Source organism: Eretmochelys imbricata, chromosome 24, assembly GCF_965152235.1.
Source record: "Eretmochelys imbricata isolate rEreImb1 chromosome 24, rEreImb1.hap1, whole genome shotgun sequence".
NCBI classification, from domain to species: domain Eukaryota; kingdom Metazoa; phylum Chordata; order Testudines; family Cheloniidae; genus Eretmochelys; species Eretmochelys imbricata.
The window spans coordinates 17,666,930-17,681,119 of record NC_135595.1 but is presented as its reverse complement, the minus strand read 5'-3'; the positions used below and the strand labels follow the sequence as shown (position 1 = coordinate 17,681,119).

The 14,190-nt window shown below is 52.0% G+C and overlaps 1 protein-coding gene across 1 annotated transcript in view; it reads left to right on the top strand.

Moving 5' to 3' along the window:
• Positions 1-11,154: 11,154 nt before the first annotated feature.
• LOC144279579 (sialic acid-binding Ig-like lectin 13) overlaps positions 11,155-14,190 on the top strand; it is a 31,311-nt gene continuing 28,275 nt past the window's right edge. Inside the window, exon 1 of the mRNA XM_077841150.1 lies at positions 11,155-11,283. The gene's annotated coding sequence lies outside the window, so the exon portion shown is untranslated. The remainder of the gene's footprint in view (positions 11,284-14,190) is intronic.

Sequence of the window (14,190 nt, the reverse complement as noted above, 5' to 3'; positions counted from 1 at the left end):
TCCATTCTTGTGTTAAGCCGTGTGTAGTGACTTCCCCAGGTACTGGGGTAAGTAGATTTTCCCACTGTTCCATGGGCCTTCCCATGAGAGCTTCCTATGGAGAAAATCCTGTGCCCTTTGATTCTCGGGCCCTTATTCTCATTAAGACAAAGGGCAGTAACCGTGACCAGTTTTTTCCTCCCATTGCCACTCCCTTGCTTAGCTCGCTTTTAATGGTGCGGTTCATGAGTCCCACCTGCCCCGCAGCCTGGGGGTGATAAGCAATATGGAACAACTGTGTGATCCCAGGGAGGGCCGAGAGCTCCCCTAACAGATCTGACCGGAAAGCACCTCCTTGGTCTGAGTCAGTCACCTTTGGGACCCCCCAGCGAGTGAATCCCTCATTTACCAGCATTTCAGCAGTTACCCGGGCAGTTTGATACTTTGTGGGGAAAGCTTCCACCCACCTGCTGAAAGCATCCACTACCACCAACATGCATCGGTTTTCCCTGTGATCTGGTGGTAGGGGTCCTGTGTAGGAAATTTGTATCCTTTCCCACGGTCCCCTTGGGGCTTGTCTCATTAATTCTCCCCTTCGCACCTTGTGAGGTGGGCTGTGCCTGGCACAGTCCAAACAACGTTCCAGGCGTGATTTTAACTCAGCTGCCGTTCCTGGCCCCCAGTACAACCTTTCAAAAGTTCCCAGTGCCTCCTCAAACCCGGGTGTCCCCCTGCCAAGCTCCCATGCGCCCAGCTTAAGAAAGCCGCCCGGTTTCCCTGGGGGCACAGCATGACTGGTCCCTCAGCGGTTACGACACCAAATCCCTTCCATTAGTTCCACCCTTGGCACATGCCTGTCCCCAAGTTTCCTGATGCCTTCCAGCCCTGGGTCAGATTCTTGCAACTCTCGAATTTGCCCTCCCCGATCTGTATCCACCCCGCTTCTTGTTAGCGCGGCTACAGGCAGACTCTCTTCAGGCTGCCAGGGCCATGGGGGTGCTGCTGTCTTGTATCCCGCTTGGCCTCTGCGTCGGCCAGGCTATTCCCTTTGCTTGGGGTCCGGTTTCCTTGGGTGCCTTTACCTTTGCCACACTGATCCGTGTAAAACAGTGACTCAGCCCCTCCACTCGCGTCCACCAGGTAGCATGCTTGGTTGCGGAGCCGTCTGTTGCCCTGAACTGATTATCCACCCACCATCTCAGCATCAATGTGGCCCCACAAAATACGTCATCTGAATCTACCACCACCCAACATTCTGGCTCAAATTTGGGATCCACTTCATTTAAAGCTGTTCGCAAGGCTGCCAGTTCTGCCTCCTGAGCTGACCTCGCTTCCGGCGAGAAACCAGTGGTGCTGGCTGTCTCATTGCCTCGGATTCCCACAACAGCTAAGCCTGCAGGTTTCCGTCCCCCTTGATACCCGCAACTTCCATCCAAAAACCACACCCATGTCCCCTCCTTTACCTGGTTGGGGTTAGCCGCCCGGAACACCTGACGTTGGGTTTTACCTGGGCTGGCTTCACATTGGTGTAGGGTGCCGGCCAGAGGTAATCCGGCTACCCAGACTATGGGTTCTGTTCACACTTCTGCTGTAATGTTTTCTGCCTGTAGAGCCAGCCACCATTGGGCAACACGCTGCCCACTCACTGGTCCCTGTAAGACAGCGTGCATGTTTAACAGCCGCAGGGCGTCAGGATGAGATCGGACTATGACTTTCTGCATTCCCAGGAGGTATTTGAATTTCCCTGCCCCCCAGTAGGTGCACAAGACCTTTTCACACCATCCCTACTTCAGTTCCACAGCACTCAAAAGTCGAGAGGCAAAGGCCACAGGTCGGTCCTTTGCTCCATACGCCTGCGTTAACGCACAACCTGGTAGTGTCCGATACCAAAGGGCACAGATAAAAGAATTTCTCCCCATCCGGGGAAGCCAGCCCTGGAGCCCTGGCCAGGTTTTCCTTTCTCACTCTCACTGCCTCAGGACACTCTTCTGACCACTCCCAAGTTGAGGCTCGGGTTAGGTCGAATAGAGGCCGGGCTATTTCTGCATAATTGGCTACAAAATCCCTGCAAAATCCAGTCAGACCCAGAAAACTTTGCAAGCTTTTAACATCCCTAGACAGTGGCAGGGACTGGATCAGTGGCACCCGTCCCTTATCGATTTCCCTTCCCATCTGGGACACTTCCACTCCTAAGTAGGTCACTCTTGTCTGTCCCATCTGAGCCTTTTTCCCATTGCCTGTCAACCCTGCTCTTGCCAAAGCTTGCAGGACCTGCTCGGTTAGTCCCCTCTCTTCCTCCTCTGTCCCTGACATTAGCAACAGGTCCTCTACATATTGTGTGCACCTTGCTGAATCCATCCCCTCCAGAGCATGTATCTGTGAAAAATTGCAGGGGAGTCCCGATATCCCTGGGGTAGGACTGTCCAGCAGAATTGTCTGCTCTCCCATGTGAATGCAGTTTTATACTGACATGAGGTAGCTAGTGGCAGAGACCAGACCCCATTCACTATGTCTGTAACCCTTCTGCCCGCCAGAGTTGGCAGCAACAAGGGCCGGGTTCAATATCTAGGGGATTCATTCCAATAACACAATGCAAACCGGCTCGAGCCCCCACCCAGTGACCTGGTTCAAATCTATACCACCCCCGCTGGGTGCCTCCAAAGGGCAATACTTCCCCTCGCGCAAGCATCTAGTGTTGAGTGTTGCAAAAAGCCTTTTAATAACAGAGAGAAACAATGTGGCATTAGGTTGGGGAAACACCACCAAGAGGATTCATAACACAACCCATGAGCAAAAAACCCACCCCAAGCAAATTGGGGCATGCCCCTTTCCCTTTGGTTCTTGAGTCCAGCAACCCCAAATCACCCAAAGTCCCAAAAGTCCAATGACCCCAAAGTCTCTGTCCCTGGTCAGGGCAGCCCCAGAGTTCAAAAGTTTATCCGCAGAGCTTTACCTCCCAACCTGGGTGGAGATGGGGTGGGGGGAGGAGGGAGGTAAGGGGCACCTTACATGATCTGAAGCTGGCCACCCCACGAACTGCTCCGCTCCTCATCCCACAGGCAGCTCGAGCCATCCCGCAAACTGCTCCACCGCATGTCTCCAGGCTCCCCCACTACTTAACACAACACTCAGTGATTTCAGCTCTTTGTCAGTTCAGCTCTTAGGTGAATTCAGCTTGTACTAGGGGAGCCTCAGGGCTGGTGCACCATTAGCCCAAAGTGAATTCAGCAGCCTGTAACTAGACTCCTAATGGAATCAAAATTAGCTCTGATATTCCACAGTAGAGAGAGAAGAAAGTACAATTAGCATGTAAGGCCCTCACCAAGAGGCCCATGCCACCAAGTATTAATACTTGTCCCCAGCCTCTCTCCATTCACAGAGTCTTGGAACCCATGACCCTTGCCTAGCGAGTGCTACTTAGGTGACAGTGAGTCCCTCCATCATACCAAAAGGCCAAGTACAGTTCCAAGCACAATTCCCATAATCAGGGTAATAACAATTTATTCTTTCTGCCCCAATAACAGAGACACTGGGGATCCCACAGCAGCCAAAGTGACCATTTGGGCAGCTATGGCCTCATTCCAGGCGGGGTGGGTGTGCCTATGCAAATGAGATCAGCCCCTGAAGTTCTTTTCCACAACTTGCCACACCTCACCACCAGGTGTCAGGGTGGAGCTCATCCTGGCTCTGCTTACATGTCCAAAACGGTAAACATTTGGGATTGGGGTCCAGTACGAGCGAGCATTTCAGGGTACGCTGCCACCACTGAGGCTGGCCAATTGGCTGGAGCGTTTAGTGCCCTGTAATCCACAGTGAGGCGCCAGGCACCGTTTGGCTTCCTCACGGGCCGCACAGCAGCATTGCAAGGGGATGCAACCGCTCGAATCAGTCCCCGCTGTTCCGATTCCCCAATCGTTGTCCCCACCTCTGCCAAGGCCTCCCGAGGAACAGGATACTGTTTCTGCGGGGGAGGGTCCCCTCCCTCCAACAGTACCTCCATGCGGCCCCTCCCACAATCCAGGTTATCCTTCGCCCACACAGGGATGTGTTCCCACCCGGCCGGGGGTGGTGGGAGGGCATGTGCCCCTTTAATGGTCCGAGTGGCTATCCCCGTAGGGATGGTACAGCCCTGACCGTCCTGCGTCTGCTCCAGTAAACGCATCCAATTGGCTAAATCCACTACAAGTCCCAGTTTGTGTAAATCTCCTGCCCCCAACCAAGGTTCCCTCTAATTTTCGACAGGCCGTGCGCGCAACAAATTTCTTCTGTGCGAAGCGTTGTGCTTCTGTGCACCTTTCCGTGCGCACGGTGTTTTGCCCTGTGCGCGGGGCTTAGGGTCGGTGTGCGGGAGCACACGCCCACAGCTGAGGGGGAACAGTGCCCCCGACAGATGAAGCAGATCCTTACAGCCCCACATAATTCCCCTTTCCCCGCAAATTCCTTTGATCTGTCCCCGCCTCAGGGTTAACTGTGTCTCCCCTCTTTGCCCCTACAATTGCCACCGTTTCTTCTGAGGGCCTCCCCTGCCCTCAGGGCTGACCTTACCATGAGGCAAACTGAGGCAGCCGCCTCAGGTGCCAGGCTGTGGGGCGGGGGCACTAGGACCCAGAGTGTAGAAAATTGTGTCTGCTGCTGGTGCATCTGTATTCTCTCTGCTGGAGATGCACAGAGATGGGGGAGCGCTGGGCTGGAGGGAGGAGGGCACAAGAGACAGAACAGGCAGGCCGGAGAAAAGGGGAGAGGGAATAACAGAAAGCATCAGGGGAGAGAGAGAAGGAGCGTCTTATGGACCTCTCGAGCACCCCCCGGAGCCTGGACTGATTAACCCCAGCTTCTCAGGGAGCTTCCTGTTCCCTGCTGCTTCCCTGGACCCACTTGAGGAGAACAGGCCTTCAGCTGAAGTTGTAGGAGCCAGTTAGGCCCTTAAAAAGACTAACCAATTTATTTGAGCATAAGCTTACGTGATGCATCCGATGAAGTGAGCTGTAGCTCACAAAAGCTTATGCTCAAATAAATTGGTTAGTCTCTAAGGTGCCACAAGTCCACCTTTTCTTTCTGCGGATACAGACTAACACGGCTGCTCCTCTGAAACCTGTCATTAGGCCCTTAAGACGCTGATATCTTCCCTCACTCAGGCCCTGCTACCAGCCTGCTTAATTGCCCCCTTCAACTGAGCGTTGAGAGCCACTCTAGCTGGCCCAGAACAGCCGCCATGAGTGAAAGAAGAAAACACCCCTCTGGGGCAGCATTCAGAAAAAGAAAGCACGCAAAGGAAGCTTTTCTATCTAAGCAGGAAGCAGCTCTCCTGAGAGACATAGACACAAATGCTCACGGTGAGCCTTACGGCCCCACAGAGGATGGGAGTGGTGAGGAGAGGCCTGATCTTCCAGTTAAGTCAGAATGCTGGTGACCTGGCAGCTACTGCAGCATCCATATCTCCATCTCAAATGGATGTAGCCATGCACAGTCCTGAAGAAAAGTGTAGATCAGAGAAGAGTAGGGTGGAGACGCAAGAAACAGCTGCTGCTGAGTTTAGTTCCTTGAGTCTAGAGGATCCAGGACTGTGGACCCACTTGAGCAGTAGCCTGAGGGACTTCCCTGTACTGCACGGGCCACAGCAAGTGAAAAACGTCATGTTCCCCAAAGACAATGGAAATAGAAGTTTCCAGCCAACACATTACTGGCGTGAAATCCCCAGTGGTGCCAAAGTGGAGAGGACTGGCTTATGTACTCAAAACCCCAGAATGCTCCATACTGTTTTTGTTGCCAACTCTTCCAGTCTAATGTTCCAGCCACACTGGGTTCTACAGGAACAAAGGACTGGAAAAATCAGGCTAGAAATCTGGCATGCCATGAGAAGGCAGCAAATCAGCAGAGAGCATTCCATAGGTGGAAAGAGCTCGAGATGAGAGTAAGGATAAAGGCCACCAGAGATGATGAGCATCAAGAGAAGACCGCATCAGAGTCTCTTTACTGGGAAAATGTTCTGAAAAGGCTCATGGCCATGGTGAGAATGCTCGCGACCCAAACCCTAGCCCTGCGTGGCACTGCAGATCAGCTGCATGTGCCAAACAATGGAAACTTCCTTAAAATTGTGGAGCTGATAGCTGAGTTTGATGCTGTTATCCAGGAGCATCTAAGAAGAGTCACCACCCAAGAAATAAGAAAAGGAGTACTTGTGGCACCTTAGAGACTAACCAATTTATTTGAGCATGAGCTTTCGTGAGCCACAGCTCACTTCATCAGATGCATACCGTGGAAACTGCAGCAGACTTTATATATACACAGAGAATATGAAACAATACCTCCTCCCACCCCACTGTCCTGCTGGTAATAGCTTATCTAAAGTAATCGTCAGGTTAGGCCATTTCCAGCACAAATCCAGGTTTTCTCACCCTCCACCCCCCCACACAAATTCACTCTCCTGCTGGTGATAGCCCATCCAAAGTGACAACTCTTTACACAATGTGCATGATAATGAAGTTAGGCCATTTCCTGCACAAATCCAGGTTCTCTCACTCCCTCACCCCCCTCCAAAAACCCACCCCCATACACACACAGACTCACTCTCCTGCTGGTAATAGCTCGTCCAAACTGACCACTCTCCAAGTTTAAATCCAAGTTAAACCAGAACATCTCGGGGGGGGGGGGTAGGAAAAAACAAGAGGAAATAGGCTACCTTGCATAATGACTTAGCCACTCCCAGTCTCTATTTAAGCCTAAATTAATAGTATCCAATTTGCAAATGAATTCCAATTCAGCAGTTTCTCGCTGGAGTCTGGATTTGAAGTTTTTTTGTTTTAAGATAGCGACCTTCATGTCTGTGATTGCGTGACCAGAGAGATTGAAGTGTTCTCCGACTGGTTTATGAATGTTATAATTCTTGACATCTGATTTGTGTCCATTTATTCTTTTACGTAGAGACTGTCCAGTTTGACCAATGTACATGGCAGAGGGGCATTGCTGGCACATGATGGCATAAATCACATTGGTGGATGTGCAGGTGAACGAGCCTCTGATAGTGTGGCTGATGTTATTAGGCCCTGTGATGGTGTCCCCTGAATAGATATGTGGGCACAATTGGCAACGGGCTTTGTTGCAAGGATAAGTTCCTGGGTTAGTGGTTCTGTTGTGTGGTATGTGGTTGTTGGTGAGTATTTGCTTCAGGTTGCGGGGCTGTCTGTAGGCAAGGACTGGCCTGTCTCCCAAGATTTGTGAGAGTGTTGGGTCATCCTTTAGGATAGGTTGTAGATCCTTAATAATGCGTTGGAGGGGTTTTAGTTGGGGGCTGAAGGTGACGGCTAGTGGCGTTCTGTTATTTTCTTTGTTAGGCCTGTCCTGTAGTAGGTAACTTCTGGGAACTCTTCTGGCTCTATCAATCTGTTTCTTTACTTCCGCAGGTGGGTATTGTAGTTGTAAGAAAGCTTGACAGAGATCTTGTAGGTGTTTGTCTCTGTCTGAGGGGTTGGAGCAAATGCGGTTGTATCGCAGAGCTTGGCTGTAGACGATGGATCGTGTGGTGTGGTCAGGGTGAAAGCTGGAGGCATGCAGGTAGGAATAGCGGTCAGTAGGTTTCCGGTATAGGGTGGTGTTTATGTGACCATTGTTTATTAGCACTGTAGTGTCCAGGAAGTGGATCTCTTGTGTGGACTGGACCAGGCTGAGGTTGATGGTGGGATGGAAATTGTTGAAATCATGGTGGAATTCCTCAAGGGCTTCTTTTCCATGGGTCCAGATGATGAAGATGTCATCAATATAGCGCAAGTAGAGTAGGGGCTTTAGGGGACGAGAGCTGAGGAAGCGTTGTTCTAAATCAGCCATAAAAATGTTGGCATACTGTGGGGCCATGCGGGTACCCATAGCAGTGCCGCTGATCTGAAGGTATACATTGTCCCCAAATGTAAAATAGTTATGGGTAAGGACAAAGTCACAAAGTTCAGCCACCAGGTTAGCCGTGACATTATCGGGGATAGTGTTCCTGACGGCTTGTAGTCCATCTTTGTGTGGAATGTTGGTGTAGAGGGCTTCTACATCCATAGTGGCCAGGATGGTGTTATCAGGAAGATCACCGATGGATTGAAGTTTTCTCAGGAAGTCAGTGGTGTCTCGAAGGTAGCTGGGAGTGCTGGTAGCGTAGGGCCTGAGGAGGGAGTCTACACACCACTACCTTGGAAAAACAATTCAAAATGAGATCATCCAGTTACTGGCAACAGAAGTCAAACAGAAGATTGTGGCAGATCTGAAGTCAGCAAGATATTCCTCTGTTATTGTGGACTGCACCCCTGACATCAGCCATACGGAACAAATGACTTTAATGGTGGTTTTTGTAACAACCACAGAACCTAGTGACAATGTCCCTGCAATGGTGACTGTCAGAGAGCATTTTCTACAATTTATTGATACCAGGAGCTGGTATGACAAATGTGCTTCTTAAAAAGTTGGAAGATACGGGAATTGCAATAGCTGACAGGAGAGGTCAGGGCTACGATAATGGTGCCAACATGAGAGGAAAGAAGAGAGGAGTACAGGCACGGATCCGAGAGTTAAACCCTCGAGCTTTTTTTGTCCCATGCAGCTCTCATTCATTGACCTTGGTGGTCAGTGATGCAGCATCAGCTTCTAGAGAGGCTGCTGAATTTTTTAATGTAATTCAGAGCATCTGTGTATTTTCTCTGCATCAACTCATGGATGGCAAATTTTGAAGCAACATCTGGGAACATCCTCTCTAACACTGAAACCACTGAGTGCCACACGATGGGAAAGTCGAGTGGAGGCGATAAAGCCTATCAAACACCAAATTGGGAAGATAGATGATGCCATAGTTGCCATTATGGAGGATAATGCTATGACAGGAACTGTTTGTGGGAGAACAGTGGCAGAGGGAAATGGAATCACCAGAAACATACATAACTTCAAATTTCTGTGTGGCTTACAGTTGTGGCCTGACACACTGTTTGAAATAAATATTGTAAGCAAGAGACTGCAAGGTGCTGACCTTGATATATCTGGAGCAATGGAACAACTGGACAAAGCAAAGTTTTTTGATTACGAGGCACGGGATAATCCCATAAGAGACCCAAACAGCAATTCAAAGTTGAATTCTTTAACCAGGTGCTAGATTGTGCAATCCAGTCAGCTGAAGAACGTTTCATGGAGCTCAAGGAACACAGCAGTATATTTGGGATGTTGTAGGATATTCCAAAATTTGGGTCCCAGGCAAACAGGTCACCTGGGCCCCCTCTCTTCTGTCCTTTGTTCCCACTGGCCAGAACCGGCTGGTCAGGTCACTGGGGCTCTCTCTCCTCCGGCCTTTATCCTCCCACTGGCCAAGACCGGCCGGCTCCCAAGATGGGTTGGGCCTCCAGATCACTGGTTGCTAACGTCCATAATATCCAGGCCATTGTCCGGGGTCCCGGCTGCCAGGTGACATCACACCTGGCCCTCTGGAACCACAATCCCTTTCTCCCACCACCTCGTTACACACACAGCACACGGGGAAACTGAGGCACACAAAGTATTCATGGAAAACACAAACGAAATCCCCCACTGCATAAGAGATTGTTTTTAAAATAAAAGTTTTGCGCAAATGTTCCCTTTCCTAAAAACTAATCACAGGATTTTTTGGTTTTTAGAAAGGTTTCACAGAGATCTTGGCTATTTAAAACTAATGATTCCTGGGGTAAAAATTCACTGGCTAGGTATTTTTCACAAAAAATATCCCACATTTTTCAATCCCCCTAACACACACACACACACACAGAGAGATACACCCATCCCATGTTTTGAAATATCTTCAGGACACAGAAAAAAACATACATTTGAATTATTTAGATAGATAGATACCAACTGGTAATTAACCCTTTGCCTCCAATATCAGTAAAAGAACGGACCCCAGTCACCATGATCTCCATGTTATCAGCTATGTCAAGTTTCGATTTCGACCTGGCGTATTCGAGGTTTCCCAGAGAATTTCTTTTTTTCCTGCCTCTGAACCTGGTAATTCCCAAGACCCAGGAAAAGCACACGAATCAAATATTGAGCTCAATGCAATGAACAACGATCCCTTGCCCAGCACTGAGATGCGGCCACCTCTGGGGCAGGGTGTGGGGGCTGTTTATACAAGGATCCCTTGGCCAGCGCTGAGATGCAGCCACCTCTGGGATCGGGTGTGGGGGTTGTTTATACAGGGCCCCTCAGCCAGCGCTGAGATGTGGCCACCTCTGGGGTGGGGCATCTATTTAACAGCAACCGAGGGAAACCTCCCAGGCAGCTAATTAAAAAAAGTCGGAAACCAAATGGGGATTAACCAGAGGCAGAATGTAACCCACCAAACTAGGTCCAATGGATCTCACTCAGCCCAGAACTGGGGCCGACCGGCCAGAGGTGGAGCAAACTCACCGACTGGAAACTTCCTGTTGTGCAAGATCCGCTCAGCGAACAGCTTCCCAGCACAGCTGCCGGTGCCCACACGCAGGGGGGCAGAGCTGACGTGCCCCTGGCCTGGGGCAGAGCGGGCCAAGGTCTGGCTGGGGTGGGAGACTCGCGAGGGCCTGGCCGTTGGGGCTGGTCCCAATGCCCCTAGGGGGTGCTGTGTTTCTTTTAGTTATAGGTTTCCCCCAAACCCCTGTGTATCTCAACACCGGGCAAGGAGTCCTTGTGTAAACAGCCCCCGAGCCCCACCCCAGAGGCAGCCACATCTCAGCGCTGGGGAGAGGTCCCTGTGTAAACAGCCCCCAGGACAGATTCAGCTGCATCTCACCTCTTAAGTCGAAGGACGGAGTCTGTGGCGGGCCGTGGAATCCAGCTGCCTCTCCTGATCCAGCCGATGACCCGGGTCCCATCACAAGGGAATCCCCAGACTCAGTGATCCGGGACCTGGGAGGCATTTGAGGAACCAAGAGACAGAAAACAAACATCTGTGCTCAATGGGGGGGGGGATCCAATCTGCTGGCGTCTCCCCTGCTGAGAGACCCTAGAGAGGAAGGACCCCGGGTCCCATTGTCCTCCCACCCCCAGCCAGTGCCCCTTGATGGCACTGAGATTTCCAATCACTGGAACTGGCTTGTGCAAGACGTTCTAGGGCCAGGTTCACACACTGACTTCCCCTTCCTGTCTTGAAATCTCACATCTTGCCCCATCCCTCACTCTGACACTCGCACCCGCTCCCTGCCAGGCAGGTCTCCACACGCACCCGGCTCTTCCCATTGTAGTTGGGATTGGCTAGCCGTCCTAACTGGGCATCTGCAGTTCCAGTGCGCTGTTCCCAGCCGCCCCACCCCAGAGGCGGACGCATCTCAGCTCCAGGTGAGTGATTAGTGTCTGCAGCGTGTTCAGTACGATAAGACGTGTGAACTGCTAGCGTTCAAATATTATTGTGGGACTGGAAACAGCAGTAATAAAGGGATAGGGCTGGGATAGGGGGCAGGTAACTAGGACTCCTGGGTTCTATCCCTGGCTCTGGGAGGGGAGTGGGGTCTAATGCTCAGAGGAGGGGGTGCTGGGAGCCAGGACTCCCGGGTTCCATCCACGGCTCTGGGAGGAGAGTGGGATGTAGAGGGACTCAGAGCCCGGACTCCTGGGTTCTATTTCCAACCCCACAAGCAATATGCAGCCTGCCCCTGTTGCAGGGAAGCCATGGGCAGCCCCAGCGAGAGGGAGGGGAAGTTGGCAGGATGCTGGTGCTGGGGTTTCTGAGAGAGCAGCTCCCCTGCTTCCTCATCCGCACCCACTTCTGCTTTCATGTTCCTGTGCATGCCGCTTCCCCAGGCTCTGAGTCACAAACACTGGGGAACCCGGGCTGCAGGGTCGGAGAGCCAGGCGCTGGGCCCTCCTCTGCAGGTCTAGGGGTGAGTGGAACTAGGGTGGGGGAGGGAGCTGGATACTCTGTGAAGACTGGGGTGCCCCTCAATCTCGACCCGCAGCCCCTTGTTATCCCAGCCCCGGGCTCCCTGCCCCCACAGCTCTGCCAGTGCCCCTCAAGCCCGAGCAGGCTCCTGCCCCAGAGAAGGGGATGGTGGCTGGATCTCTCGGGGACAGCCCCTGCCTGCCCCTCCAGCCCTGGGCAACAGGGCCCATCCCACCCTGCTCTGGCAGAGGATGGTTCATGGGCCATGGGGGAAACAGGCTGAGACCCCGCCCAGCTCACTGCACCGGTGACCGGCCCCAAAGCTGCAGACCTCCCGCTTTGCGCAGAAGGGGAACCTCCCTCTGATTGGCTGCCCTGCCCACTTGCCCCGCCTCCTGAAGAAGGGCAGCCAATCAGAGCTGCTACAGGAGGGAGACAGCTCCTCCCTCAGGAGGTGAGAGGAGTTTTTAGGTGGGGAGGCAAAGGGGGAAGTGGCCTGTACCATTTTCATGGGGGTGCGAGGGGCCATTGCCCCGTACCATTTGCACAGAAAGGGAAGGGGGAGGAGGAGAGTGGCTTATACCATTTTAAAAGGAAAGGAGGGGTGAGAGGGAGCGGCCCAAAACACATTAACAGGTGAGGAGGGGGGAAGGGGTGAGTGGCCAATACCATTTTCACAGGTGAGTAGTGGGAGGGCGGGAGTGGCCCAAACTATTCCCACAAGAGTGTGGCGGGGTGGGGGGAGGGGCCCCTCCCATTCTCCGAAGAGTGGGGGAGGAGAGTCCCAGCTGCAGGAGGAGCAGCGGGGGAGACAGCTGTGGGGCACGGGGGGCAGCATTAGTGCCCCGCCCTGGCTGCAGAGGGGGGAGCCGTCAGCTCTCTGCATTCTCCCCCCACCCTCCGGGGATGCTTTACACGCATCCAGGCCATCTGGCTCCACGGGGTCCCTGCAAAAGCAAGCCATTCACCATGCGGGGGTGACACCAGCACTGTGGTGGGGGGAAGAGCCAACGGGCTGCAGAAAAGAGGGTGTACAAAGAGAAAGCACAAATCTGTGGATTTTGAAAGCCAGTCTCAGGGTTCTTAGAAAAAATCTCAATTTTTAGCCAATTGCAGGAATTGTAAAGCAAACCTCTGGATTTATTAGCGAATTTCGGGGAGGGGGGTTGTCATGACATTCATATTAAATCTCGGGATTTATTAGCGAATCCTAGAATCACAGACCCACAGTGTAAGAAGGGACTGCAGGGGTCACCTAGTCCAACCCCTGCCAAGATGCAGGATTTGTTGGGTCTAACCCATCCCAGACAGATGCTGTCCAGCCTCCTCCCGAAACCCTTCAGTGAAGGAGCTTCCACGACCTCCTTGGGTGTCTGGTCCATTGTCTGACTACTCTCACAGCTGGGGAGTTTTCCCTGAGATTTAATAAAAATCAACTCTGCAGTAGTTTGAACCTGTTGCTCCTTGTCCTGTCCTCTGGGGCCAGAGAAAACAACTTTTCTCCAGCTTCTTTCTGGCAGCCTTTCCCGTATTTGAAAACCACGATCATGTCCCCCTCCCCCAATCTCTTTTCCAAACTAACCACGCCCAGTTCCTTCAGGCTGTGCCCCTCGGGCTTGCGTTCCATCCCTTTGATCATCTTTCTCCCTCGCCTCTGGATCCTTTCCAGTTTCTCTGCATCCTTTCTACACATTGGTGACCGAAACTGGACACAGTCCTCCAGCTGAGGCCTAGCCAGCGCCGAGTAGAGTGGGACTGGCACCTCCCGGGACTGGCATGCTCTGCCTCTGGTAATGCAACCCAAAAATGCATTTTTTTTTGCAACAGCATCACATTGCTGACTCCTGTCGAGGTTGTGATCCACCCCAACTCCCAGCTACTTCTCAGCGGTGCTGCTGCCCGGCCAGTTCTTCTCCATCCTATATTCGTGCAGTTGTTTTTTTTTTCCCCAAGGGGAGCAACTTCCATTTGTCCGTGACGAATTTCACTGTCTCGTCTACAGCCCAGTTCTCCAATTTATCGAGGTCCCTCAGAATTTTAGCTCCATCCTCCAAAGCGTTGGCAACTCCCCCCAGCTTTGTGTCATCTGCAGATGTGATCAGTCTGCTCCCTAGTCTGACATCCAGGTCGTTGATAAAGATGTTAAACAACACAGGAACCAGAACAGATCCCTCTGGAGCCCCACATGGGACCTCCCTCCAATCCCATGTCTTTACTCCTTGTTTGTGGTTTTTTAACCAGTTACGTATCCACTTAATGGTAGTTCCACCGAGCCCACATTTCTCCATAAGAATGGCGGTACAGAAGCTGATTTAAATGATAGCTCAAATAACAGTTAGTTGTTCTGCAGTTTCACATTTGAGTTC